This window comes from Protopterus annectens, chromosome 2.part0 (genome assembly GCF_019279795.1).
Source record: "Protopterus annectens isolate FY-2018-M chromosome 2.part0, PAN1.0, whole genome shotgun sequence".
Lineage (NCBI taxonomy): Eukaryota > Metazoa > Chordata > Ceratodontiformes > Protopteridae > Protopterus > Protopterus annectens.
Window position 1 is genome coordinate 30,859,865 of NC_056728.1, and position 27,443 is coordinate 30,887,307.

General features: G+C 49.7%; 2 non-coding genes and 1 pseudogene across 2 annotated transcripts; all 3 read left to right on the forward strand.

Moving 5' to 3' along the window:
- Positions 1–684: 684 nt before the first annotated feature.
- Positions 685–837, forward strand: LOC122793788 (annotated as a pseudogene).
- An 8,100-nt stretch (positions 838–8,937) lies between these two features.
- LOC122793889 lies at positions 8,938–9,091 on the forward strand. Its single transcript, XR_006363596.1, has one exon. It is a non-coding gene; the product is annotated as a 5.8S ribosomal RNA (ribosomal RNA).
- A 401-nt stretch (positions 9,092–9,492) lies between these two features.
- LOC122793872 lies at positions 9,493–13,184 on the forward strand. Its single transcript, XR_006363586.1, has one exon. It is a non-coding gene; the product is annotated as a 28S ribosomal RNA (ribosomal RNA).
- The last annotated feature ends 14,259 nt before the right edge of the window (positions 13,185–27,443 follow it).

Below are 27,443 nucleotides of genomic sequence, written 5' to 3' on the forward strand. Positions count from 1 at the left end.
TCTTGTCCACAGGTACCAGGGCTTCTCCTTGCTCTTCTGCCCTTATCCTCTGTGTCTCTCTGTCTGTCTCTGACTCCTATCTCTACATGCACCCTTGTGGATGCCAGCAGGACTGAACCTGTGGCTCCAGGGGGACAGAGGGAGGGAGGGACAGTGGCGGGAGTGAGATGAGGGGTGGTGTCTGTCCCCGTGACTCCCAGCAGTGGGAGGGAGGGGATGCATCCATGCAGTGGGAGGTGCAGCTACTCCTTTGCTGCCATGAGTGGATGGTGGTGGAGGGTGTGCCTGGTCCAATGGTGCGGTCCACCATGCACCCCGGAGGTGGCTGGTTCCCCATGCAGTAGTGGGAGGGAGAGGGTGCCATCCTGGCAGGGGGCAGTGGCCTCCCCTCTTGCCTTGCAGGGCCACCCCCAAGAGGTTTCACAATGGAGTCCTCTTCTCTCAATATCGGTCATGGGTACCTGTAGAGGATGCCCTGCTCCACGCAAGGTGTTGGTTCAAAGATCCAGAAGGTTGGCAGTGTAGCCACATGCCGACTGCTGTGGGACTCCCTGCTGTCCTGGCGGGCGTGGGGCCAGTAACCCCAGTCTGGGCACCCATGATGAAGCCTGTGACACCTCGCGTGCTCTCTTGAGGTGCAATGCCGGGAGGGCAGTGGTGCCCATGATGAATGTGAAATGTATGGACTCTGGTGGTGGATCACCCAGCTCATGCATCAATGAATAACGCAGCTAGCTGTGGGAACTAATGTGAACTGCAGCACATTGATCATCACCACTTTGAACGCACTTTGCAGACCCGGGTTACTCCTGGGGCTACACACCTGTCTGAGGGTCATTGTGGCTTCCATTGCCCATGGGGGTGTCTGGCCCCTGTGGAGGGCATGACTGAGGAGTCAAGGGAGCTTGCTGCAGGCCCCCTGTCCCCCCAGGGAGAGATGTGGATGGAGTAGTGTTCTGCCACCCAGATCGAGGAAGTCTGTCTGAGGATGGGATGGAGATGGTGCATGTCTGGCTTGCCCTTGGAGGCTGTCAGTGGTACTGCCACTGGGCTGCCCTCCTGGTGTGGAGCCCTGACACCTGCCTGCTCAGTTCCTGCGTGCTGAGGCCATGTTGGCTGTCCTCCTCCACCGCTTGGAGTTTGGTGGTGGGGAGTGGGTGTGTGGGGGCCAAGGGAGGATGGGTAATCTGTCCACCCCTGAGGTCCCTGTTGTCCACCCCTGTGACCATGCACTGAACGCAACCTCAGATCAGACGTGGTGACCTGCAGGATTTAAGCATATTACTAAGCGGAGGAAAAGAAACTAACCAGGATTCCCTCGGTAACAGTGAGTGAAGAGGGAATAGCCTAGCTCTGAATCCCCGACCGGGTGACAGGGGTAGGGAAATGTAGCGAACGAAGTCTGTCTCCCCGGCACCGCCCAGGGTGCCCAAGTTCTTGTGATCGAGGCTCAGCCCGTGGATCTTGCCCGAAGCCGGAGGTGGCCCCCGTGTGTAGCCAGCCGGTATCAGGTCTTCCTAGATTCAGGTTGTTTGTGAATGCAGCCCAAAGTGGGTGGTAAACTCCATCTAAGGCTAAACATGGGCAAGAGGCCGATAGCGAACAAGTACCCTGGGCGAAAGTTGAAAAGAACTTTGAAGAGAGAGTTCAAGAGGGCATGAAACCGTTCAGAGGTAAATGGGTGGGGTCCTGGGCGTGTGGTCCCACAGAGGGTTCTACATGGCGGCTGCTGGCTGCAGGTGAGGCAGATCCCCTCCAGGGGGTGGGGGACTGTCCCCTAGCATGCTGGCCACCATTGGGTTCATTTCCTCTGTGGTTGTGTGCCATTGGCTGAGAAGGCAGTGCTGAGGGTGGCTCCCCTCATCGTAGGGGAGTGTTACAGCCTGCGGCATCAGCCCTCACTGTGCCCAGTGATGGGGGCCCCAGCTCCCGGTGGGACTGTCATCTGGGCCGGACTGCTCTCAGTGCGGCCTGACTGCGTCCTGCCGCCGTGCTGGCGGACTCACCTTGGGTGCCCAGGGTCTGCAGTGATGTCAGTGACCCACCCGTCCCATCCTGAAACATGGAACAAGGGGTCTAACAGATGCGAGAGTCCAAGGATGGGCAGGAGACCCCCATGGTGCAATGAAGTGAGGGGCGGTGAGCACCGGCTAAGGGGATTCCCCCCACACCACCTGGGGTGCACGCTGGCCTATCTCACCCATACCATTGGGGAGGTGGAGTGTGAGCACACCTGGGTGGACCCAAAAGATGGTGAACTATGCCTGGGCAGGGTCAAGCCAGAGGAAACTCCCCAATTGTTGGATGTCCGTAGTGGTCCTAATGTGCAAATCGGGTCATCCGACCTGGGTATAGAGGATGAACACTAATCGAACCATCTAGTAGATGGTTCCCTCTGAAGTTTCCCTCAGGATAGCCGGCTTTCGGCGGATGCAGTTTTATCTGGTAAAGTGAATGATTAGAGGTCTTAGGGCTGAAATGATCTCAACCTATTCTCAAACATTAAATGGATAAGAAACCCGACTCGCTGGCAACTACTACGTTGACATTCTGGTATTATAGACAAACTCACCACCCTGAACATAAACCCCTACGTCACAAGATGGATTGCAAACTGGCTCACGGACAGAACCCACATGATAAGAGTTGCAGGATCTAGGTCCATCTCTAAACCAGTTACAAGTGGTGTGCCCCAGGGCTCAGTCCTGGGACCCCTCCTGTTCGGTATATACTTGTCAGAGGTACAGGCAAGCACAGAAGGACTATGGCTGACCAAGTTCACAGACGACTGCAAACTAGGGGCTATAATTGACTCTCCGGCTGACACAGACATCCTCCAAAAGGGTCTCACTGAGACAGATACCTGGTGTCAAAATCATGGCCTCAAGCTAAATGCCAAAAAGTGCATAGTCATCCCCTTTGGGAGAAGGCTCATGGGCATGGAGCACTCCCCCCGTGGGTGGGAGGGAGCCAATTGTGCACCCCCGATGGTTTGGAAGTTTCAGGGGATGGTCCTGCTAAAAGCTGCGGGGCCAGGAGCTCTCCTTCCCAGATGAATTTGGTGGGCGAGTCCCCCCTGTGGAAAGGAGAAAGGGAGAGTGGTGGAAGTTTGCCAGGCATGGAGTGCTCCCCCCAGGGTGAGAGGGAGCCAAGACCGCTCCCCGCTTGTGGTACAGAAGTTTCAGAGGATGGTCCTGTTGAAAGCCGCAGGGCCAGGAGGTCTCCTTCCCAGATTAATTCGATGGGTGACTCCCCCCTGTGGAAGTTGGAAGGGGAGAGCGAGCAAAGGCCCCTGGGCATGGAGCGCTCCCCCTGGGTGCGAGGAAGCCATGTGCGCTCCCCCGGTGGTTCGAAGTTTCAGGGGATGGTGCTGCTGAAAGCCATGGGACCAGGACCTCTCCTTCCCAGCTAAATTCTGTGGGTGAGTCCCCTTGTGGAACTCTGAAGTCTAGATCGATGGAAGGCCTCCGGGCATGGAGCACTCCTGCCAGGGAGATGTGAGGGTCCCGTCCCCTGGCCGGTAGGGGACAGCACCCGCAAATTGTGACAAAGTCCCTTGCATTCATCTGGACAGGATAGGAGAGGGACTTGGAAGTCCCAATGCAGTAGTGGCTGCTGGTCGGCAGACATGGGGAGTTGTGCAAGGTCAGCCAAAAATGGAGGCAGGTCCCGGTGAGGGGCCGCAAGGGCTTGGAGACATGGCCCGGTTAGGCAGGTTGCAAGGGATATGTGGGAGAAGAGGACCATGGTGCTCTGGACTGAATCAGAATGGGAGGCGGGGAAGGCTCCTGGGCATGGAGCGCTCCCCCCCCCTGGGTGCGAGGGAGCAGAGAGCGCAACCCCAGTAGTTCAGAAGTTTCAGAGGATGGTCCTGCTGAAAGCCACAGGGCCAGGAGCTCTCCTTCCCAGGTAAGTCCCCCCTGTGGACGTCAGAAGGGGAGAGTGGGGGAAGGTCCCTGGGCATGGAGCACTACCCCCTGGGTGTGAGGAAGCCAAGGCCACTCCCCCCGGTGGTTCGGAATTTACAGGGGATGGTGCTGCTGAAATCCGCTTGGCCAAGAGCTTTCCTTCCTGGGTGAATTTGGTGGGTGAGTCTGCCCCTGGTGAAGTTAGAGGATGAGAGTGAAGGATGGCACCTGGGCATGAAGTGCTTCTGCCAGGGAAGTGTGAGGGTCCCATCCCCGGCCAGTAGGGGACATCATCCGTGAAATGTGTCAAAGTCCCTCACGCTCATCTGGACGGAAAGGAAGGGGACGCAGAAATCCTGATGAGGTTGCAGCTGCCAGTCGGCAGATGAGGGGGTTCCACGAGGTCAGCCAAAAATGGAGGGAGGTCCCAGTTAGAGGCTGCGAGAGCTCAGATAGACAGACTGGTTAGGCAGCCTGCAGGGGATATGTGGGAGAGGTGGGCGGTGGTGCTCTGGTCCTGATCAGAAGGGGAGAGCGGGGAAGGCTCCTGGGCATGGATCGCTTCCCCCTTGGGTGGGAGGGAGCCAAGTGTGCACCCCCCTGGTGGTTTGGAAGTTTCAGGGGATGGTCCTGCTGAAAGTCGCGGGGCCAGGAGCTCTCCTTCCAGGATGAATTTGGTGGGTGAGTCCTCCCTGTGGAAGTCAGAAGGGGAGAGCAGGCAAAGGCTCCTGGGCATGGAGTGCTCCCCCCCGGGTGCGAGGAAGCCATGACCGCTCCCCCCCGGTGGTTCGAAGTTTCAGGGGATAGTGCTGCTGAAAGCCACGGGACCAGGAGCTCTCCTTCCTGGGTAAATTCTGTGGCTGAGTCCCCTTGTGGAACTCTAAAGTCTAGAGCGAGGGAAGGCCTCCGGGCATGGAGCACTCCTGCCAGGGAGATGTGAGGGTCCCATCCCTGGCTGGTAGGGGATGGCATCCGTGAATTGTGGCAAAGTCCCTCGCATTCATCTGGATGGGATAGGAGGGGGACTCAGAAGTCTTGATGAGGTCATGGCTGCTGGTCGGCGACTGAATGGAGTTGTGCGAGGTCAGCCAAAAATGGAGGTAGGTCCCGTGAGAGGCCGCAAGGGCTTGGAGACATGTCCCAATTAGGCAGCCTGTAGGGGATATGCAGGAGAGGTGGACCATGGTGCTCTGGACCAGATCAGAAGAGGAGAGCGGGAAAGGCTCCCGGGCATGGAGTGCTCCTGCCAGAAAGGTGTGAGGGTCCCATAGGACCTTGGACGTCCTGATAAGAGTGGGCCTGCGCCTCGGCAGCCAATTGGAATTCCGCGAAGGCAGCAGGGATTGGATGGAGGTACCACTGAGAGGCACCCAGGGCCCAGAGACATGGCATGGTTAGGCGGCCTGCAGGGGATATGTGGGAAAACTGAGACCATGGTGTTCTGGAATGGAAAGAAGGGGGCTCGGACTTCCTGATGAGAGTGGGCCTGCCCCTTGGTGGCCGAGGGGATTTCCATGAAGGCAGCAGGGATCGGAGAGAGGTCCTGCTGAGAGGCACCCAGGGCATGGAGACACAGCATGGTTAGGCAGCCTGCAGGAGTCATGGAGGTAGCGAGGTCCCCGAGGTGAGCCTTGTGCCACATCCAGGTAAAGAGGTCTCTATGCATGGTCGAAGGGGGGCCACCATGGTAGGCCCTTAAAGAAGTCATTAAGTCTGCTTCTTGCGTAGGCCTGAAGGCCCAGAGAGCTCCTGGCCATTCAAGCATCTGACCCTGCCCATTCTCAAAGGCGTTCTCGAAAAATCACAAAGTCCCCAGAGTAACCCTGGATTGGAAAGGAGGTGGACTTGGAAGTCCATAGGAAAATGTAATTGCCCCTCCAGGGCCGAGGGGAGTTTGGCGGGGGTGGTCGCACGCTGCATATTCACTCCCTCAATTGCCCAGTGGGCTCGCATGATCCGGCACAATTTGGCAGCCTCCAGGAGTTATGGGACAAAGGGGTTTTTCGTTATATGTCAAGTCTGGGTACCAGCCCCGGTGAAAATGTCCTGCCAGATGTCCCCATATTATAGTGGTGCCCTTTCCCACTATCTATCAATCAATCAGGCCAACCAACTCCCACTGGTGGAGGGCTCCTGTGGCATGGCTCTGTGGGTCATGGATTGTGGGTTGGGGTTCTCCACCCCAGGAGCTAGGTATGGTTGGGGTATGGAGCACTCTGTGCCCCTTAGGGTGGAAGTCTAGGTGAGACCAATTAGCCCAGGCTGAGGCATAGGAGTCCTGTGACACGGTTGCCATCCCCGGCATCCATGTGAGGCTGAAGGGTGTGGGGCTGTATCCCCCTTTTCTCTAGCTATAGCACTGATGCACACTGTGCTGGCCTGCAGCCCTCCAGGGTTGTGGTTGCTGGTTCACGACCATCACCCAGGGTGCCTCCTCTGCAGGGAGAGGGAACTCTCCTGTCAGCAGAGGTGTGGGCTTTGGTCCCTCATCTCTGCCCACCCAACGAGGTGCTCCTATCTTGTTGATCTTGCCAGTAGCATATGCTTGTCCCAAAGATTAAGCCATGCAAGTCTCTGTGCACATGAACATTACAGTGAAACTGCAAATGGCTCATTAAATCAGTTATGGTTCTTTGATCACTCCACCATTACTTGGATAACTGTGGTAATTCTAGAGCTAATACATGCTGACAAGCGCTGACCTCTGGGGATGCGTGCATTTATCAGAACAAAATCAATCCGGGTCTTGGCTCATCAGCTTTGGTGACTGTAGATAAACTCGGGCCGATCGCGTGCCCTCATGGCGGTGATGCTACATTCAAATGTCTGCCCTATCAACTTTCAATGGTACTATCTGTGCCTACCATGGTAATCATAGGTAACGGGGAATCAGGGTTCGATTCCAGAGAGGGAGCCTGAGAAATGGCTACCACATCCAAGGAAGGCAGCAGGTGCGCAAATTATCCACTCCCGACTCGGGGAGGTAGTGGCAAAAAATAACAATACAGGACTCTTTCGAGGCCCTGTTATTGGAATGAGTACAATTTAAATCCTTTAACGAGGATCTATTGAAAGGCAAGTCTGGTGCCAGCAGCCACAGTAATTCCAGCTCCAATAGCGTATATTAAAGTTGCTGCAATTAAAAAGCTCGTAGTTGGATCTTGGGATTGGGCTAGCGGTCTGCCATGAGGTGAGCTACTGCCTGTCCCAGCCCCTGCCTCTCAGCACTCCCTCGGTGCTCTTAACTGAGTGTCCCGGGTGTCCGAAGTGTTTACTTTGAAAATATTAGAGTGTTCAAAGCAGGCCGGTCACCTGAATACTTTAGCTAGGAAAAATGGAATAGGACTCCGGTTCAATTTTGTTGGTTTTCAGAACTGGGGCCATGATTAAGAGGGACGGCTGGGGGCATTCGTATTGTGCCGCTAGAGGTGAAATTCTTGGACCGGCACAAGATGAACAAAAGTGAAAGCATTTTCCGAGAAGGTTTTCATTAATCAAGAACGAAAGTTGGAGGTTCGAAGAGGATCAGATACCGTCGTAGTTCCAACCATAAACAATGTCAACTTGCAATCTGGGTGAATTATTCCCATGACCTGCTGGGGAGCTTCTGGGAAACCAAAGTCTTTGGGTTCCAGGGGAATTATGGTTGCAAAGCTGAAACTTAAAGGAATTGACAGAAGGGCACCACCAGGAGTGGAGCTTGTGGCTTAATTTGACTCAACACGGGAAACTCACCCGGCCTGGATACAGAAAGGATTGACAGATTGATAGCTCTTTCCCGATTCTGTGGGTGATGGTGCATGGCTGTTCTTAGTTGGTGGAGTGAGGTGTCTGGTTAATTTCGATAACGAACGAGACTCCACCATGCTAAATAGTTATGTGGCCCAGTGTGGTCGTCTCCAACTTCTTAGAGGGACAAGTGGCTTTCAGCCACACGAGATTGAGCAATAACAGGTCCGTGATGCCCTTAGATGTCCGTGGCTGCACGTGTGCTACAGTGAATGGATCAGCATGTTTCTACCCTTGGCTGACAGGTCCAGGTAATCCACTGAACCCCATTCGTGATAGGGACCAGAAATTGCAAATATTCTCTGTGAACGAGGAATTCCCAGTAAGTGCGGGTCATAAGCTTGTGTCGCTTAAGTCCCTGCCCTTTGCACACACCGCCCATTGCTACTAGCGATTGGATGGTTTATTGAGGTCCTCGGATTGGCCCACTGGAGTTGGTCACGGCCCCAGCGGTGCGCCGAGAAGACGATCAAACTTGACTATCTAGAGGAAGTAAAAGTCGTAACAAGGTTTCGGTAGGTGAAACTGCCGAAGGATCATTAACGCCGTGGCTCCTGGGATGTTCTTGTCCACAGGTACCAGGGCTTCTCCTTGCTCTTCTGCCCTTATCCTCTGTGTCTCTCTGTCTTTCTCTGACTCCTATCTCTCCATGCACCCTTGTGGATGCCAGCAGGACTGAGCCTTTGTCTCCAGGGGGGAGGGAGGGAGGGAGAGTGGCGGGAGTGAGATGAGGGGTGGTGTCTGTCCCCGTGACTCCCAGCAGTGGGAAGGTGGGGGTGCATCCATGCAGTGGGAGGTGCAGGTGCTCCTCTGCTGCCATGAGGGGATGGTGGTGGAGGGTGTGCTGGCCCAATGGTGCAGTCCAACGGGCACCCTGGAGGTGGCTGGCTCCCCATGCAGTTGTGGGAGGGAGAGGGTGCAGTCCTGGCAGGGGGCAGTGGCCTCCCCTCTTGCCTTGCAGGGCCACCCCCAAGAGGTTTCACAATGGAGTCCTCTTCTCTCAATATCGGTCATGGGTACCTGTAGAGGATGCCCTGCTCCACGCAAGGTGTTGGTTCAAAGATCCAGAAGGTTGGCAGTGTAGCCACATGCCGACTGCTGTGGGACTCCCTGCTGTCCTGCGGCGTGGGGCCAGTAACCCCAGTCTGGGCACCCATGATGAAGCCTGTGACACCTCGCGTGCTCTCTTGAGGTGCAATGCCGGGAGGGCAGTGGTGCCCATGATGAATGTGAAATGTATGACTCTGAGTGGTGGATCACTCAGCTCATGCATCAATGAATAACGCAGCTAGCTGTGGGAACTAATGTGAATTGCAGGGCACATTGATCATCACCACTTTGAACGCACTTTGCAGACCCGGGTTACTCCTGGGGCTACACCTGTCTGAGGGTCATTGTGGCTTCCATTGCCCATGGGGGTGTCTGGCCCCTGTGGAGGGCATGACTGAGGAGTCAAGGGAGCTTGCTGCAGGCCCCCTGTCCCCCCAGGGAGAGATGTGGATGGAGTAGTGTTCTGCCACCCAGATCGAGGAAGTCTGTCTGAGGATGGGATGGAGATGGTGCATGTCTGGCTTGCCCTTGGAGGCTGTCAGTGGTACTGCCACTGGGCTGCCCTCCTGGTGTGGAGCCTGACACCTGCCTGCTCAGTTCCTGCGTGCTGAGGCCATGTTGGCTGTCCTCCTCCACCGCTTGGAGTTTGGTGGTGGGGAGTGGGTGTGTGGGGGCCAAGGGAGGATGGGTAATCTGTCCACCCCTGAGGTCCCTGTTGTCCACCCCTGTGACCATGCACTGAACGCAACCTCAGATCAGACGTGGTGACCTGCAGGATTTAAGCATATTACTAAGCGGAGGAAAAGAAACTAACCAGGATTCCCTCGGTAACAGTGAGTGAAGAGGGAATAGCCTAGCTCTGAATCCCCGACCGGGTGACAGGGGTAGGGAAATGTAGCGAACGAAGTCTGTCTCCCCGGCACCGCCCAGGGTGCCCAAGTTCTTGTGATCGAGGCTCAGCCCGTGGACGGTCTGAAGCCGGAGGTGGCCCCCGGTGTGTCGGTATCAGGTCTTCCTAGATTCAGGTTGTTTGTGAATGCAGCCCAAAGTGGGTGGTAAACTCCATCTAAGGCTAAACATGGGCAAGAGGCCGATAGCGAACAAGTACCCTAAGCGAAAGTTGAAAAGAACTTTGAAGAGAGAGTTCAAGAGGGCATGAAACCGTTCAGAGGTAAATGGGTGGGGTCCGTGTGGTCCGCACAGAGGATTCTACATGGCGGCCGTGCTGGCTGCACGAGTGAGGCAGATCCCCTCCAGGGAGTGGGGGACTGTCCCCTAGCATGCTGGCCACCATTGGGTTCATTTCCTCTGTGGTTGTGTGCCATTGGCTGAGAAGGCAGTGCTGAAGGCGGCTCCCCTCATCATAGGGGAGTGTTACAGCCTGCAGCATCAGCCCTCGCCGTGCCCAGTGATGGGGGCCCCAGCTCCCGGTGGGACTGTCAACTGGGCCGGACTGCCCTTAGTGCAGCCCAACTGCATCCTGCCGCCATGCCGGTGGCCTCACCTCGGGTGCCCGGGGTCTGCAGTGATGTCAGTGACCCACCTGTCCCATCTTGAAACATGGACCAAGGAGTCTAACAGGTGCGCAAGTCCAAGTGTGGGCAGGAGACCCCCATGGTGCAATGAAAGTGAGGGCCGGTGAGCACCGGCTAAGGGGGGATTCCCCCCACCACCACCTGGGGGGTGCACCGCTGGCCTATCTCACCCATACCATTGGGGAGGTGGAGCGTGAGCACATCTGTTGGGACCCAAAAGATGGTGAAATATGCCTGGGCAGGGTCAAGCCAGAGGAAACTCTGGTGGATGTCCGTAGTGGTCCTAATGTGCAAATCGGTCATCCGACCTGGGTATAGGGATGAAACACTAATCGAACCATCTAGTAGATGGTTCCCTCTGAAGTTTCCCTCAGGATAGCCGGCACTCGGCGGATGCAGTTTTATCTGGTAAAGTGAATGATTAGAGGTCTTAGGGCTGAAATGATCTCAACCTATTCTCAAACATTAAATGGATAAGAAACCCGACTCGCTGGCTTGGAGCCGGGTGTGGAATGTGAGCGCCCAATGGGCCACTTTTGGTATGCAGAACTGGGGCTGCAGGATGAACCGAATGCCGGGTTAAGGCGCCCAATGCCGATGCTCATCAGACCCCAGAAAAGGTGTGGAAGTCAGAATCCGCTAAGGAGTGTGTAACAACTCACCTGGTGAATCAACTAGCCCTGAAAATGGATGGCGCTGGAGCATCGGGCCCATACCTGGCCGTCACTGGTGCTGGGAGATGAGGGGGGCTATGCCACTATGAGTAGGAGGGCCACTGCGGTGGCACTGAAGCCCAGGGCTAGGGCCCAGGTGGAGCCTCCATGGGTGCAGATCTTGGTGGTAGTAGCAAATATTCAAACGGGAGCTTTGAAGGCCGAAGTGGAGAAGCACTGAATAGCAGTTGAACATGGGTCAGTCAGTCCTGAGAGATAGGTGAGCTCTGTTCTGAAGGGATGGGCGATAGCCTCCATCGCCCTTAACTGATTGAAAGGAAGTCAGGTTCAGATCCCCGAATCCGCAGTGGCAGAGATGGGTGCCTCGCTGTGTCCAGTGTGGTGAAGCAAATGATCCCAGAGAAGCTGGCAGGGGCCCCTGGGAGAGTTCTCTTTTCTATGTAAAGGGCAAGGGTGCCCAGGAATGGGTTCTTCCAGAGAGATGGGCCCGCGACCTGGAAAGCATCTCTGTTCTGTCAGCGTCAGGTGACCTCTCACCAGCCCTTGAAAATCCGGGGGTGAGGGTTTGTGTCTCACGCCGTGCCATACCCATATCTGCAGCAGGTCTCCAAGGTGAAAAGCCTCTGGCATGTTAGAACAATGTAGGTAAGGGAAGTCGGCAAGTCAGATCCCTAACTTTGGGATAAGGATTGGCTCTAAGGGCTGGGTTGGTCAGGGTTGGGCATGAATATCGCTGGGAGAGCACCACGGCTGGACAAGGCATCACCCCCTTGCTGTGCTCCCCCCTCGGGGTGGGACGGGGGGGACATCGGCGGTGACTCTGAAAGGGCACTGGGCCCTTCCTGTGGATCGCCCCAGCTGGGGCAGGTGCCAGAACCGATTGGCATTCTACATAATTTCACAGCTAGCAGCTGACTTAGAACTGGTGTGGACCAGAGGAATTCCACTGTTTAATTAAAACAAAGCATCACAATGGCCCAAGACGGGTGTAGACACTATATGATTTCTGTCCAGTGCTCTGAATGTCAAAGTGAAGAAATTCAATGAAGCACGGGTAAACGGCGGGAGTAACTATGACTCTCTTAAGGTAGCCAAATGCCTTGTCATCTAATTAGTGACTCACATGAATGGATGAAGGAGATTCCCACTGTCCCTACCTACTACCTAGCAAAACTACAGCTAAGGTAATGGGCTTTGGCAGAATCAGTGGGGAAAGACGACCCTGTTGAGCTTGACTATTGTTTGGTACTGTGAAGTGACATGAGAGGTGTAGAATAAGTGGAAGGCCTCAGCCACTGGTGAAATACCACTAGTCTTATAGTTTTTTTACTTACCCAGTGAGGCAAGGGTGTGAGCCACACCGGGGCTCTCGTTTCTGCCTCTAAGTGTCTGGGCGTCCGGGTGCAACCCACTGCGGGGACAGTGTCAGGTGGGAAGTTTGACTGGGGTGGTACACCTGTCAAAGAGTAAAGCAGGTGTCCTAAGGCAAGCTCAGGGAGGACAGAAACCTCCCATGGAGCAGAAGGGCAAAAGCTCGCTTGATCTTGATTTTTAGTATGAATACAGACCGTGAAAGCGGGGCCTCATGATCCTTCTGGCTTTTTGGGTTTTAAGCAGAAAGTGTCAGAAAAGTTACCACAGGGATAACTGTCTTGTGGCGGCAAAGCATTCATAGAGATGTCTCTTTTTGATCCTTCCATGTCGGCTCTTCCTATCATTGTGAAAGAGAATTTACCAAGCGTTGGATTGTTCACCCACTAATAGGGAACGTGAGCTGGGTTTAGATCATCGTGAGGCAGGTTAGTTTTACCCTACTGATGATGTGTTGCTACTATAGTAATCCTGCTCAGTACGAGAGGAACTGCAGGTTCAGACATTTGGTGTATGTGCTTGGGTGAGGAGCTAATGGTGCAAAGCTACCATCTGTGGGATTATGACTGAACTCCTCTAAGTCAGAATCCTGCCTAAACGTAATGATACTTTACTGCCAAGGAACTCTGGCTGGCCAAGGATAGCCATCCACAAGGTCAGCGATGAGTGCCGCTGGTCACTGGGATGGAGCACGGATGGAAGGGGGCCGCCTATCTCCAGCACTGCACTGCACATTGGTGGGGAACCAGGTGCTAAATCATTCATAGACGACCTGATTCTGGGTCAGGGTTTCGTAATTAGCAGAGCAGCAAAAAGCTGTGATCTATTGAAAGTCAGCCTCGAGCCTAGCGGGGGTACAGGCTCCATGCCCTCATAGGGAGGGGGGACCTGTCTTAGGCCGGATGAGACTGCCCTCCCCTTGTTTGTCCAGATAGTCGGTAGGACTTTGTTCCTTGGCGGTGGGTGTGGGATCTGCCTGGGGGATGGAGGGAGCATGGTCTGGGCACAACCCAGCAGAGGAGCGTCCACTGTGGGAGGAGGTCACTGGTCACACCCCTCACTCAACACCCTCTGAGCCTCTGTCCAGATAGGCGAAACCCCTGCTGGACAGATGGGGCTAAGGATTGCGTACTCGGGCTTAAGGGTCGTCCTCGGAATGGTAACCTGGAGTCTGGTGTGTGCCTCCTGAGAGAGAGCAGAGGTCTATCTGGGGAAACCAGATTCAGGATCCTGTCCCCCTCAGCCCCTAGGGGTGTGGGGATATGGCCACCATGTCATCTCACAACCAGTACCATCCGCAGGTGCTGGGTCAGCCTCCAGTCCTTTACCCGGCAATGCGGGGATGCTGCACTGCAAACAGTACCACTCAGGAGGCAAGGGGGAAGAAGATAAAAGGCTCTAAGTGAAGCAAATTTGTCGGCGCCTGTCACCACATAGTTGGAGGAGCAAGACAAAATGGGCCAAGATGCAGAGACCAGGGGCCATATCCTGTGCGAGTTTGAAAGCCCTAAGTGGAGGGCAAAGGGGAGAACCGGTGTCATGGAAGTCTGGATGAGGGTCTGGCTGAGGCCTCATGGCCCAGCAGAGTTCCAGAAGGCTGGTAGGATCAATGGGAAGCTCCCCTGAGGGGCTCTGAGGGCAGGGTTGACACATTACGATTTGACAACCTCCAGGAGTTATGTAACCTGGGAAAAGAGCTCTCCCCCCTGGGTAGAAGTGGAAGCCATGAGGGGGTCCCTCCCCATGGAAGTCCTAAAGGGAATGAGAGCTGAAAAACAGCCAGGCTGTGAGAGGACCATGGCCCCCTCTGTGATGGAAGTCCAGAAGGCCCTCGGGCATGAAGCGATCCCTCCTGAGTGTGAGGATCCAGGTCACGGCCCCAAGGGAGCATCTGGCATAAGGCCGTGGCCCCAGGAGCGCTCCTTCCAGGTAGGTGTGAAGTGGAGAGCGATATAAGCCCCCTGGGCATAGAGCGCTCCCTCCTGGGTGTGTGGACCTGGGTCACGGCCCCAAGGGAGCATCTGGCTCAAGGTTGCTGGGCCAGGAGTGCTCCTGCCCAGTTGAGGGGGGTCAGGTGGAGCTCCCTAATGAAAGTCCTTAAGGGAGTGTCTGGCATAAGGCCGTGGGGCCTAGATAGATCCTTCCAGGCAGGTATGAGGTGTCCGTCCTCATGCAGTACTGGACGGCATCCCTTGAAATGTGGCAAAGTCCCCAGAATGCTCTGGATGGGAAAGAAGGGGAACGCTGAAATCCCGATGGGAGCATGGCTGCTGCTTGGTGGCCGAGGGAAGTTCTGCGAGGTTGGCCAGGATCAGACAGAGGTTCCCTGAGAGGCTCAGTAGGCACGGGGACATGGCATGGCTAGCAGCCTCCAGGAGATATGTAAACCGGGAAAAGAGCGCTCCCACCCGGGTGGAAGTGGAAACCCGGAGGGGGTGTCCGGCCCTGTGGAAGTTTGATAGGGGAGAGTGGCGTAAGGCCCCTGGGCATGGAGCGCTCCCTCCTGGGTGTGAGGGTCCTGGTCGTGGCCCCAAGGGAGTGTCTGGCTCAAGGCTGCGGGACCAGGAGCTCTCCTTCCCAGGTGAATTCAGTGGATGTCAGAGGGGCAGAGCAGGGGAAGGCACCTGGGCATGGAGCAATCCTGCCAGGTAGGTGTGAGGGCCCCGTCCCCAGCTGGTAGGGGATGGCATCAGCGAAATACGGCAAAGTCCCTCGTGTTCATCTGGATGGGTAAGGAGGGGGAAGTGGAAGTCCCAATGGGAGCACGGCTGCTGGTCAGTGGCTGAGGGGAGTTCTGCGAAGTCAGCCAAAAATGGAGGGAGTTCCCGGTGAGAGGCCACGAGGGCTCAGAGACACTGCCCAGTTAGGCAGCCAGCAGATGATATGCAGGAGAGGTGGACCATTGTGTTCTGGACCAGATCAGAAGGGGAGGGCGGGGGAAGGCTCCTGGGCATGGAGCGCTCACCCTTGGTGCGAGGGAGCCGAAACCACTCTCCCCAGTGGTTCGGACATTTCAGGATTGGTCCTGCTGAAAGCCACGGTGCCAGGAGCTCTCCTTCCTGGGTGAATTCGGTGGGTGAGTCCCCCCTGTGGAAGTCAGAAGGGGAGAGCGGGGGAAGGCCGCCTGGGCATAGAGCGCTCCGTCTGGGTGCGAGGGAGCCGAGACCGCTCCCCCCAGTGGTTCAGAAGTTTCAAGGGATGGTTCTGCTGAAAGCTGTGGGGCCAGGAGCTCTCCTTCCCAGGTGAATTCGGTGGGTGAGTCAGGAGCGCTCCTGCCAGGGAGGTGTGAGGGTCCTGTACCCTGCTGGTAAGGGATGGCATCTGCAAAATGCGGCAAAGTCCCTCTTGTTCATCTGGACGGGAAAGGAGGGGTACGTGGAAGTCCAGATGAGGTCGCGGCTGCCGGTCGGCAGCTGAGGGGAGTTCCATGAGGTTGACCAAAAATGGAGGGAGGTCCCGGTGAGAGGCCGCGAGGGCTTGGAGACACGGCCCAGTTAGGTAGCCTGCAGGGGATATGTGGGAGAGGTGGACCATAGTGCTCTGGATCGGATCGGAAGGGGAGAGTGGGGGAAGGCTCCATGGGCATGGAGCACTACCCCCTGGGTGTGAGGGAGCTGAGAGCATGCACCCCTTGGTGGTTCAGAAGTTTCAGGGGATGGTCCTGCTGAAAGCCACGGGGCCAGGAACTCTTCTTCCCAGGTGAATTTGGTGGGTGAGTCCGCCCTGTAGAAGTCAGAAGGGGAGAGCGGGGGAAGGCCCCCAGGCATGGTGTGCTCCAGCCTGGGTGCGAGGGACCGAGAGCATGCCCCCCCCCCGGTGGTTCTCAAGTTTCAGGGGATGGTGCTGCTGAAAGTCATGGGGCCAGGAGCTCTCCTTCCCAGGTGAATTCAGTGGGTGAGTCCACCCTGTAGAAGTCGGAAGGGGAGAGTGGGGTTAGGCCCCCGGGCATGGAGCACTCCTCCCTCGGTGCGAGGGAGCCGAGAGCGCTCACCCCCAGTGGTTTGGAAGTTTCAGGGGATGGTGCTGCTGAAAGCCATGGGGCCAGGAGCTCTCCTTCCCGAGTGAATTCTGTGGGTGAGTCCCCCCTGTGGAAGTCGGAAGGGTAGAGCGGGGGAAGGCCCCCTGGCATGGAGCCCTCCTACCAGGGAGGTGTGAGGGTCTGATCCCCGGCTGGTAGGGACAGAGTCAATGAATTGCGGCAAAGTCCCTCACGTTCATCTGGATGGGAAAGGAGGGGGATGCGGAAGTCCCGATGAGGTCACTGTTGCCGGTCGGTGGCCAAGGCAAATTCCACGAGGTCGGCCAAAAACAAAGGGAGGTCCCAGTGAGAGGCCGCGAGAGCTCAGAGACATGGCCCTGTTAGGCATCCTGCAGGGCATGTGCGGGAGAGGTGGAACATAGTGCTCTGGACCGGATCGGAAGAGGAGACCAGGGAAAGGCTCCCGGGCATGGAGCACTCCTGCAAGGGAGGGTGTGAGGGTCCCGGAGGGGGCTCAGATGTCCCGATGAGAGTGGGCTTGCCCCTCGGTGGCCAAGGGGAGTTCTGCAAAGGTGGCAGGGATTGGAGGGAGGTCCCCTTGAGAGGCACCCAGGGCACAGAGACACGGCATGATTAGGCAGCCTCCAGAGTTAAAGCACGACGGGGTCTCCCGTCAGAGTCCGGGTCTCAGCTCTGGATGATGTCCCGCTGCTCATACCATATTTCCCCTGAAAATAAGACTGGGTCTTATATTCTTTCTCCTGGCGAAATGCGCATTAGGGCTTACTATCGGGGGATGCCTTATTTACCTGCACTGTACAACAATCTACCTTTATTCAGTTATTCATGTACAAAAATTGACATTAATTAATGAACACAAATTAACATTTCTTCATGTACAAAAATCAACATTTATTCATATACACAAATTAACATTTATTTTGTACTTTTCTATTACTGGAGAAAAGTTCTAATAATGGGTTGCCAGTTGTGTGTAAATTCTACATAAACAGTGCAAAAAACATTTCAAGTCCAGAATATCTGCACCTTAGCTTTCACAGTTATTCAAATACAGTCATGTCATCTTCTTCTGAGACATTGTCATAAGTGTCCAACCCCTGAATTTTGGCCTGAATTTCTTGTGACTCCATTTGCTGTAGAACCATTGGCCCCAGTCTGTCATGCCTAGCAATTGAGCTCTCCTTAAATGAGCACTGCTTGTCCAAGTAGCCTGCTCATAGTGCATTGGCAACACAGCTGTCAGTGGTTTTATCCCATGAATTTTTCACCCAAGTCATGACCTCTTGCAGGCTAGGCTTCACAAAGTTTCCATGCAGATTTCTCTCTATTCTATTTTCAATGTAGTCATTGAGTTCCATGTGCAAATGGTCCTTGAATGGCTTGTTTATTGCAATATCAAGAGTCTGGAGACAGGCAGTCATTCCTGCAGGACTCATTATTTGAGTTATTCTCCTCCGTGCTACGAATTTCTTTGTTTCTTCAGTGCGGTGAGTGCTGGCTGAGTCCCAGACTAGCAGACCTCTTTAACCACCTAGCAAAACAAGTGGCAGCATTACATCGACCCACTTCCTTATAACTGCTTGTGTGCACTAGGCTTTTTTGGTTTCAAGAATGTAAATGCCTGAAACACGTTCAATCTTTTCTTTCTTGCCCTTACTAATGATTAGAGGTGGGGTTTTCTTTCCATCTAGATGAATTGCCAAAATACAGGTAACACGTACACTCTCGTAACCAGTGGAGGGAATGTAGATTTATGAGGTACCTCTCTGATCAATTGTTGTTTGAGATCCTTGGCCCATAAACACTGCAGTTTCATCCATAGCGATCATGTTTAAGAGTTGGTAAGTCAATGCCATCAACAAAGGACTTGAACACAAGTGCACATTTAATAACTTCAGTATCTTCCAGCTTGAACAGTGTTGTTGATCTTCTTAGAGATAGTTCATATCGCTGAAGGAAGCCATCCAGCCAATGTTGTGATGCTTTGAATTCTTCTGTGGATATTTCTAACTGTGGTGCTATTGCAAGGGCAAATGCTTGAATATCAGCCCTGCGCAAAACCAAAGCCTTTGCTCTCCTGTTAGCAATCCACTCACAGATGATGTCTTCAAGCTCAGGAAATAATAGTTGCCGACCTGATCCACACTTACACTTCTTGCCATTTCCCTCGTCGGCCTGTTGACTGAGGTTAACATATGCTGCTCATCATTTTCGGACCATTCAGAGATCTAACTTCCTCTCTTTACAGAAAGCCATCAGGTTCTTTCCACAGGAGTCCTCCATGATTCCTTTCTTGTACTCAACGGAAATGCTTTTGCCTTTTGCACTCATCTTATCTGGGGGGGGTAATTGAAGACTTATGCAACCGGAGTGGCAACACAAAATGGTGCTGGTTATGAAGAGAAGACGCTACCACAGCTGCTCATTACCATGAGTGCATGCTTCCCTTTCTTTGTCTGTACTTTGACCGATCAAAGTATACCTGCGTAGGTTTATGGGCCAAGGATCTCAACCATCAAGTGTGAGTGATGATTAGGTTACAGTAAGAATTGGAATTGGGGCTTATTTTTGGTGTAGGGCTTATATCATGAACACCCTGGAAAAACCATGCTAGGCCTTACTCTCTGGTTAGGTCTTATTAAAAAAGAAATACGGTGTATATATATATATATATATATATATATATATATATATATATATATATATATACATATATAGAGGAGTGCTTTTAATAATCCTGGTGTCTGTTTTATTGACACAGTTTGGTTGAAAAAACAGAAATTTGACAGGTGTGTGAGATCGATAGTTGCTGGGGCTGGGAAATAAGCCCCTTTCCCGGGGATTGTGCGATCTTGGAGTTAGCATATATAATTAGGAGGGGGGCTTGCTGCCCTGTAAAACAACAGCAGATATTTTTTTGCATGCTCCAAATTTGTGTCTTGGAGCACACGTTGTTAATATGTCTATGTATTTTTTCAGACCTTTTGTGGTCAAGGTTTTTATTGTCTATATAATGAATTTTAGATTAACTTCAATCTATATATATATATATATATATATATATATATATATATATATATATATATATATATATATATATATATATGGGTCTATGTTAAAATATCAAACACATATGGTCGAAACCATATGATCAAATTTTATAATGTCGATCATTCAAAAAACAAACAAAAAAAACTAAAATAGATATATGCAGGGGGGCAAGCCCCTCTGTGCCCCCCACACCCCCTGCTACTTAAATATACCAACTCCGAGATCGCACTACAGAAAGGAAAAGGGAATTCTCCCATTCCACTCTGTATGCCGATCTCCATGCAGAATGTCAAAGTTTTAAAACTTCGATCATATGGTCTTCAACCATATGCAATTCAAAGTTTTAAGCTTCGACATTCTGCATGAGACCCATATATATATATATATATATATATATATATATATATATATATATATATATATATATATATATATATATATATATATATATATGTACATATATAGTTCCACTTTATAATCTCGAAATACTGAAATCTCGAATATCAGTATCTTGAGACCATAAAGTGGAATTTTTAAAATCCCGAAACTCCATAAGCGCAAATCCGGAAATGTCGAATTCACGGTTATGGTGTTCCAGTATTTGACGCTGGATATAGTGTGTGTGCAGGATGTATCGTGCATTGTGTGGATTTAACTGGTATGTAAGGTAAGTTGGTATTTTGTTGGGTTTTAGGTATGTGTTTGAGTACATGTGTGTTTGGAAGTTTTATGTGTTAGTAAGAGTTGGCAGGTAAAAGGATGAGTCTTTAAGTGTTGAAAGTGGTGGTGTTCATATATTTGTGATGTGTGTGTGCGAGGGTACTGTAGAGTGTGTAGTGGTGAGTTTGCTGTCTTTTTCTGTTTGGTGCGATCCCAAAGTTAGTATATATAAATAGGGAGGGTGTGGGGGGCTTGCCCACCTGTTTATATGTAGTGTAGTTTTGTTGGTTTGTGTTTTTGTGTGTTTTGTTTGTTGGTTTGTTGTAGTGCGGGTTGGATGATGTATGTGTTGTGTGGTTTATGGTGTGTTTGCCTTCGTGATTTTGTGTTTCGCAGTTTTGGGGTTTCAGGATTTGGAACATTCGACTTTACGGTCTCGGGAAACTGACATTTGAGATTTCAGTATTTCGAGATTATAAAGTGGAACTATATATATATATATATATATATATATATATATATATATATATATATATATATAGGACTCAGGCTAGGTGGTTTATATCTGTTTATTCTATCACATTTGGTGAACTAGATCAACAATCCCCATGTAGGGGAATATTCCCTTTTCCTGGGGATTGTGCAGTCTCAGAGTAAATAGAGATAATTAGCAAGGGGTCCTTTTCCATGCATAGCTGATTGTTGACATTTGCATTGTCAGCCTTTTGTGGTTGATGTTCTTCACATTGACTTTGTTGATTTGTTGACCAAAGTAAGTAATGTATATATATATATATATATATATATATATATATATATATATATATATATATATATATATATATGTATGTGTGTGTGTGTGTGTGTGTGTGTGTGTGTGTGTGCATGTGAAGGTGTATGTGACAACAGAATCTTGTTATCAGGGCCACAGGGAGTTAGATCACACACAGTCTTCCAGGGTATTTAACTAAATATTTTCAAAGGCAACACGGCAATAGTGCTTAATTTCAGTGTAAAGCAAAAACAGAGCTTTACCATGTCTATGAGTTAACATGAAAAGAAAGACAGCAGTTTATTATGTTTATTTATCTTTATTTCACTGCACTTCAGTCTTTTAGGTAGATCACCCTTTCTCATGTACAGGTATCTGGTTCTTCCAAAACACATCCACATTCTGTTTGAAGATCCTTTCAAAACTCTACTCAAGGTTCTATTTTCTTCTACAGAATGAACTCACTCTGACTCTGATAAGCTGTCTATTGAGCTCTTGCAACTCCAAACATATTATAGGCCTTCAATGGCATGTGTACAGCTTTCTCTGCTCAAGAAACATAGAGCCATAACTAGGGTGGAGCAAAGGGAAGGGGACAGCTGCCATGGACACAAGCTGTTAGAGAGCCAGTACTGTGTTAGTGGTTACTTTTTTATTTATTAATATTTTTAGAAAAATCTACTGGTGATCTCAAACTACTGTTTCCTTCCCAAACTATGCCTTCCAGTCTTCTGGACTTCAGATACTTTACATGCCTCTGCTGTGTTGATCTCAATTTCCTTTGAATACTTGTGTTATTTTGTGCACAACCAGCTCTTTTTAATTCTTTTGCAGCCTTTCTGTAGGGGTGCACAACAATGTGAACTTTCTTCACTGACCTCAAAGCTGTAGACAGTCAGGAGACTGAATGGAGTACAACCCAACGTGCAAGTCAGTGAATCCATTTTGTTGGCTTGCACTCATTTCACATTTTTGTAAGTCTTGAGCTGGGATTCACAATTAGTGAAATTCATTACGCAAAACAGCACAATGAGTGGTAACACAGTGGGTGGGGACAGTTCAGAAATATAGACAGCACAATTGCACAGCTTGGTGAAATAGTGCTTTCAGCATCTTATGTAAATGACCATATAATGAGATGGAACGTCACAAAATTATGCTAATGAGGCTAGTGAGAAATGCCAAGTTATCATAAGCAACATGGTGGAGTGAATCAGAAATGTATAAAAACTGCACAGTTCACTCAACAGAGACAGAAGTATCTGCATTATCGGAACACTACATGTTAGGTACTGTTTACGCAGCCAGTGTGAATGGCAGTGTATGTCATTGCTCTCTGTCACTGAAGAACCCATCTGTGCCTAACATGCCATCCAGTCCACATCAGGGACATAAATGGATGATATAGTGTGGACAGAGACACCATGTGAGAGCTTGTAGCCATGTGCTGTCCTCACATGGATTCCCATAGGATTTATGGAATACTCATTCCTGTTAACAGTAAGGTCTGTGTATTATTAACTATTTTCTTGAAGAGACTTTCCAGTGACTATCAAGGTGAGCATAGTACAGGCATCTTGTGAATTCTACACCACTTCCTTGATGTTATGTTACAGTATATAGAGGGCAATATGCGGTTCCCACATACCTCAGAGGATTGAAGCAACACTATGTAGGTACTCTATGAAATAGCCAATTTCCCTGAGATTATATTAGCCACAAATTTTACCCACCATCTGGTGCACATGGACAGCAGTATGTCAAACAGAAGGGCTTCCACTCCATCAGATGGCAGGTGGTCTGCAATGTATTACATGCAATGTCTCTGTACATTACCCAGGCAGTACCCATGATTCCCACATTTGGCACACATCTGGATTATGCAAGTGATTTTTGTTGGGTGATTTATACATGGACATCTTATTTGTGATGCTGATGCACCCTATAATCATGGCTCATGACAACAATAGACAAACCACACTGAGTGGCTTGGATGACATACAACGTTGCAACTGTGACAGACCTCTAGCATTGTCAAGTATGCATTCAGATTGCTGAAAACCAATTTCTACTGCACATATTCTACTGCTAGCACACTGCAATATGCTCTGCAGACTTGAAGAAAGATAAATGGTGTCTGTGCAGTGCTGTACTACATGGTAGTATACAGATGGTTACAGCAGGGTATTGTCATTGGAGAATAAAAGGTACCAGAGACAGCAGCAGCAGAGGAGAAGGGTGAGGAGTCATCGGAGGAACCAACAGGAGAAGCTCATGCAAGGCAGAGGTGGGCACAAGACATTACAGCACTAGCCAAGAAGTGGCATCTAGTCCACATGTCTGAACCAGCATAGACAAACAACAAGATCAACTCTGATGCATGCAATACTAGACCCTGGCTATGCTGTACAGTGTATGAGCTGTCTCACTGGTGATTAGACATTACCTATTCAAGTAACACATAGAGGGCAAGGCACAGTTGTCAACAACTGTACAGGTGGGAAGGAGCACAATAACATGGGTCAGCAATGCTCATGTGTTGAAAGGGGGTAATAATGATGGGTAAGAGAGTAAGAGACATGACTGAGCAGTTGTGGTGAGCATCATAGACTGTGTAGGGAGAGGTGGTCCTTCATGAAGGGGGATATGTGTCTTGATGTAGATGATATTTGATCATTATAGGTTACGGGGGGGGGTGGGGCAAAAGTCCAGGAGATGGTGTTTCACTGTATGCATGTGACTGTGATGAGTACTGTTGAACATCAGCACAGAATGAAACAGATCATGAATGTCCTAAGCCAGCGGGGCATCCCGTGTAAGGAATTGCACTGACAAAAACATCTGCTAATAAAAATGAAAGTGACCTGTGTGGCTGTGATCACCTGGCCATGTCATGTGCAGGACCACCTATTAGGTTATGTTTGTGTAGGTGGCCACAGCAGACATCAATAGGCTCAACACCAGTAAGAGGTGTGAAGCAGGTAATAATACTTTACTTTAACTTTCCTGTCCTGTGGGGTGCATTCACAGTGGAGGCAGGTGAGAGAAGGAAACAGAAATGATATCAGCTCCTGCACGTGGAGGCAGACAGGCATATGTAAGCTAAGACAACATCCAAGGTCAATAAAAACAAACTTCACTAGGCTCCAGAAATGTGGCAGCAGATATTTTAAATTGTAAAATAAGCAAAAGTGAACAGTTAAAACCATGTTTTATTCCAAATGTTAAAATAATAAGAACTTTCATCTTGCTTTGATTTAGACTTCATCAGATTTAAACTGTGTCATATGATCATTTATATATATATATATATATATATATATATATATATATATATATATATATATATATATATAAAATATAAACCCATAAAACTTTAAAGATACTTTGCTGTTGTATGTTACAATACATAAACCAAGGATAAATGAAACAATGCAATACAATGACTGCTACTGAAAGACTTATCTAAAACCACTTTTAAAACTTTTTGAAATAATATATGGATGTAAGAGTATAATGACTAAATGTGAACTATAAAATATGAATAATTAGTTTTATATTTCAAAAGCTTTCCCTTTTAAAGTTGCAGAAATGGATATAATGTCATTTAACCTTAGGGTTGCTGTGGCATTTAAAAATAACTGACACAATAGTTCTCTGTGTTCTAAAATTGCTATCCTAGGTCCACCTCTTGGATTCCATTCAACTTGTTCCAGCATGATTGCTATTGCTGAAAATGTGTTTGTAAAGGGCATTGGTGTTGCTAGATTTCTTTATATTATATATATACTCATACACTTGCTGTTTTAATTTTCCATTCAGTTTTTCCAATATAGAATGCTGAACATATCTTACACATTGCAACATAAACAACCCCTTGGGTTTGACAATTATAATGACCTCTTATGTTGACTGCCATTTTGCTCACTTGTATTACTTCACATTGGTTTATATACTGACATTGTGCACAGGTTTCACATTTATGCATTTTCCTTTTTGTTGGTTATGTCCTTGTGATATATTATTATTATTATTATTATTATTATTATTATTATTATTATTATTATTATTATTATTATTATTGACATCCAAGGTCTCCCAGTTAACTGTACAACATTCCAGCTGGTTGATCCAAGTATTGTAAACCCTTATGTATTTAGTCAGTCAGGCCGTATATAGCAGTGGTCGAATGCCTAGTCATGAATTCCTGTATTGAACATACACTGTTTAACACCTATTTTGACACCCAGTACAGACAATGACCATTAGCCATTAATTGTCACTGGCCCTCCACTCCCAACTACTGTCCCTATACTGAGTATCAGCACCAGGTCCCACTGTTGGTTATGGCCAGGGGATGATGGTATTCCCTGTGTAGGGCTGCTGTTCATGTTCTGTCCTTCCATTGGCACCAGAGGGTGCAGCAGCAAGCCACAGGCAAAAGAACTCTGTTACTGCACATGGTGGTTAAGGTGCCCTCTATAGTTACTGCTGCTGCTGCTGCTGATGGCATTGTGCCCTTAGACCATGCCATAATTAAGTCACCATCATCATAAAGCTCTGATGCAGCATGCCCTATTCCACAGTAGAGGACGTCATGACACAGCACCCATGAAAGCAGCCATATATAAATGCCCACATATAACAGTGCTAATATGTTACAATCCCACCACCCATGTTACAATGACACTATGGATAAAACTGCATGCACATAATTTAAACAGATGTGTGGTATGACATTTGTGCCTGCAACAATTATGATAGTACTCATCATCTCTGAACCCATGACAAGAGACATAATATAACAAAGAGTTACTGACAAATGGAAATACCAGCCTGCTGCATCCGTGACTGAAACACAGGATGGTGCACTCATTTCAGCTCCAACATCCATTCCTCCACAAATGTCAGTGCCCTCTTACTCTTCCCAGACAGGGATGCCACAAACTCCACTAAGTCAGTGAAGGTAATTGGAGACAGTGGACCTTTGTCCTTCTTGTTGTGTGCAGTGGCATTGGCTTTGTTGCAGGCATATTGTATCATGTTTGGGATCCTGTGACAGACCTGTTGGTCTGATCTGTTGTGGCCACTGTTTGTATTAACATCTGCAACTAACTCACACATTCCAAGAAGGTACAGTACACATATGTTCAGAATCCATCATTCATTTTCACAAGGACCTGTATTAGCATATCATTCTAAGCCTGCCATCAGTGAGTAGCCACAAATATGTGCATCATCATCTGTATCTGTCCTGCACCCATGTAGTAACATTGGGTGCAAAATGTGGCATGCCTGTATTGAAATTCCAGGTGCAAGTTTGAATGCAACTGTCCTTACTTTTCTCTTCTTTTGGGTTAGGGTGTCCTCGTTGTATAATTCTACCAAAAGGCCTATTCCACATAGGGTCATTGTTTATTTTAGAATCTATAATTGGATCCAGGATCATATGGAATATGATTGACTCATATCATATCATTATATCTTCTGTGTGTGGGGGTGGGTACTTGCTGTTCTAAAATGCACTTTTACAGCACTGTTTATATTGTTTGCCATGAATAGGCTGGTTTAAAATTAAATAATACAAATATTTTCCACACCTGCTTCTAAGTATATAAACCTGATATGCTTGACATTGTTAAAACATTTCTGATTTCTTGTTACTGAGGATTCCTTTTGTGATGACTAAAGGCTTGTTGCTTTGGAAAGCTACCTGGGTTTCATGATTTTTGGAAATTATTCTACCTGAGATCATTAACAAAGATGTAACACTACTAGTTTATTTGTTTTTATTTAGGTGATGCAGAGAGGAAACAAAAAACATTTCTCCGCATCTCTTGCACTGGCACCACAGTGAGCAATCACTGGGGAGTTCCTGCAACAGCCTGCAATACAAGACAGATGACTGGCACTATCTTGCCAGGGTAGTGAGTGATTTCATAGGCATAGGTATCATTACAATTAACTGAAGAGGCACCACCCTGAACGTCTTCACCAATAAGAGAAGTTTGGGAGATGCAGCTAGATTTCTACACTAAATATGGGTAATTGGTTATTGCTTATACACAAGTAGTCTTTTGTTTACATTTATATGAATTTACTGCAGTTTATGGACATGTTTTTCTTTTATTTGTCTGTTTTGTAGTACCTGGTGAGATTAAGGAAAATAAGCTAACATGCCAGAAGATGCAAATCTCTCTCTCTCTCTCTCTCTCTCTCTCCATCTCTCTTTAGGGTGGCCACGGCAGTGCAGTGGCTACTGTTGTCATGTGCAGAGTCAGCATGCCCTCCTTGCAGTCATGTGGGTTCCCTCCAGGTGATCAGGTTTCCTCCCATATTCCAAAGACGTGCAGTAGGTGGATTGAACACTCGAAATTGGCCATAGGTGAGTGTGTGTGTGTGTGTGTGTGTGTGTGTGTGTGTGAGTGTGTGTGTGTGTGTGTGTGTGTGTGTGTGTGTGTGTGTGTGTGTGTGTGTGTGTGTGTGTGTGTGTGTGTGTGTGTGTGTGTGTGTGTGTGTGTGTGTGTGTGTGTGTGTGTGTGTGTGTGTGTGTGTGTGTGTGTGTATGTGTGTGTGTGTGCACGTGCGAGTGGTACTAATGAACTACTGTGGCAGGGCTCGCCACCTGGTGTG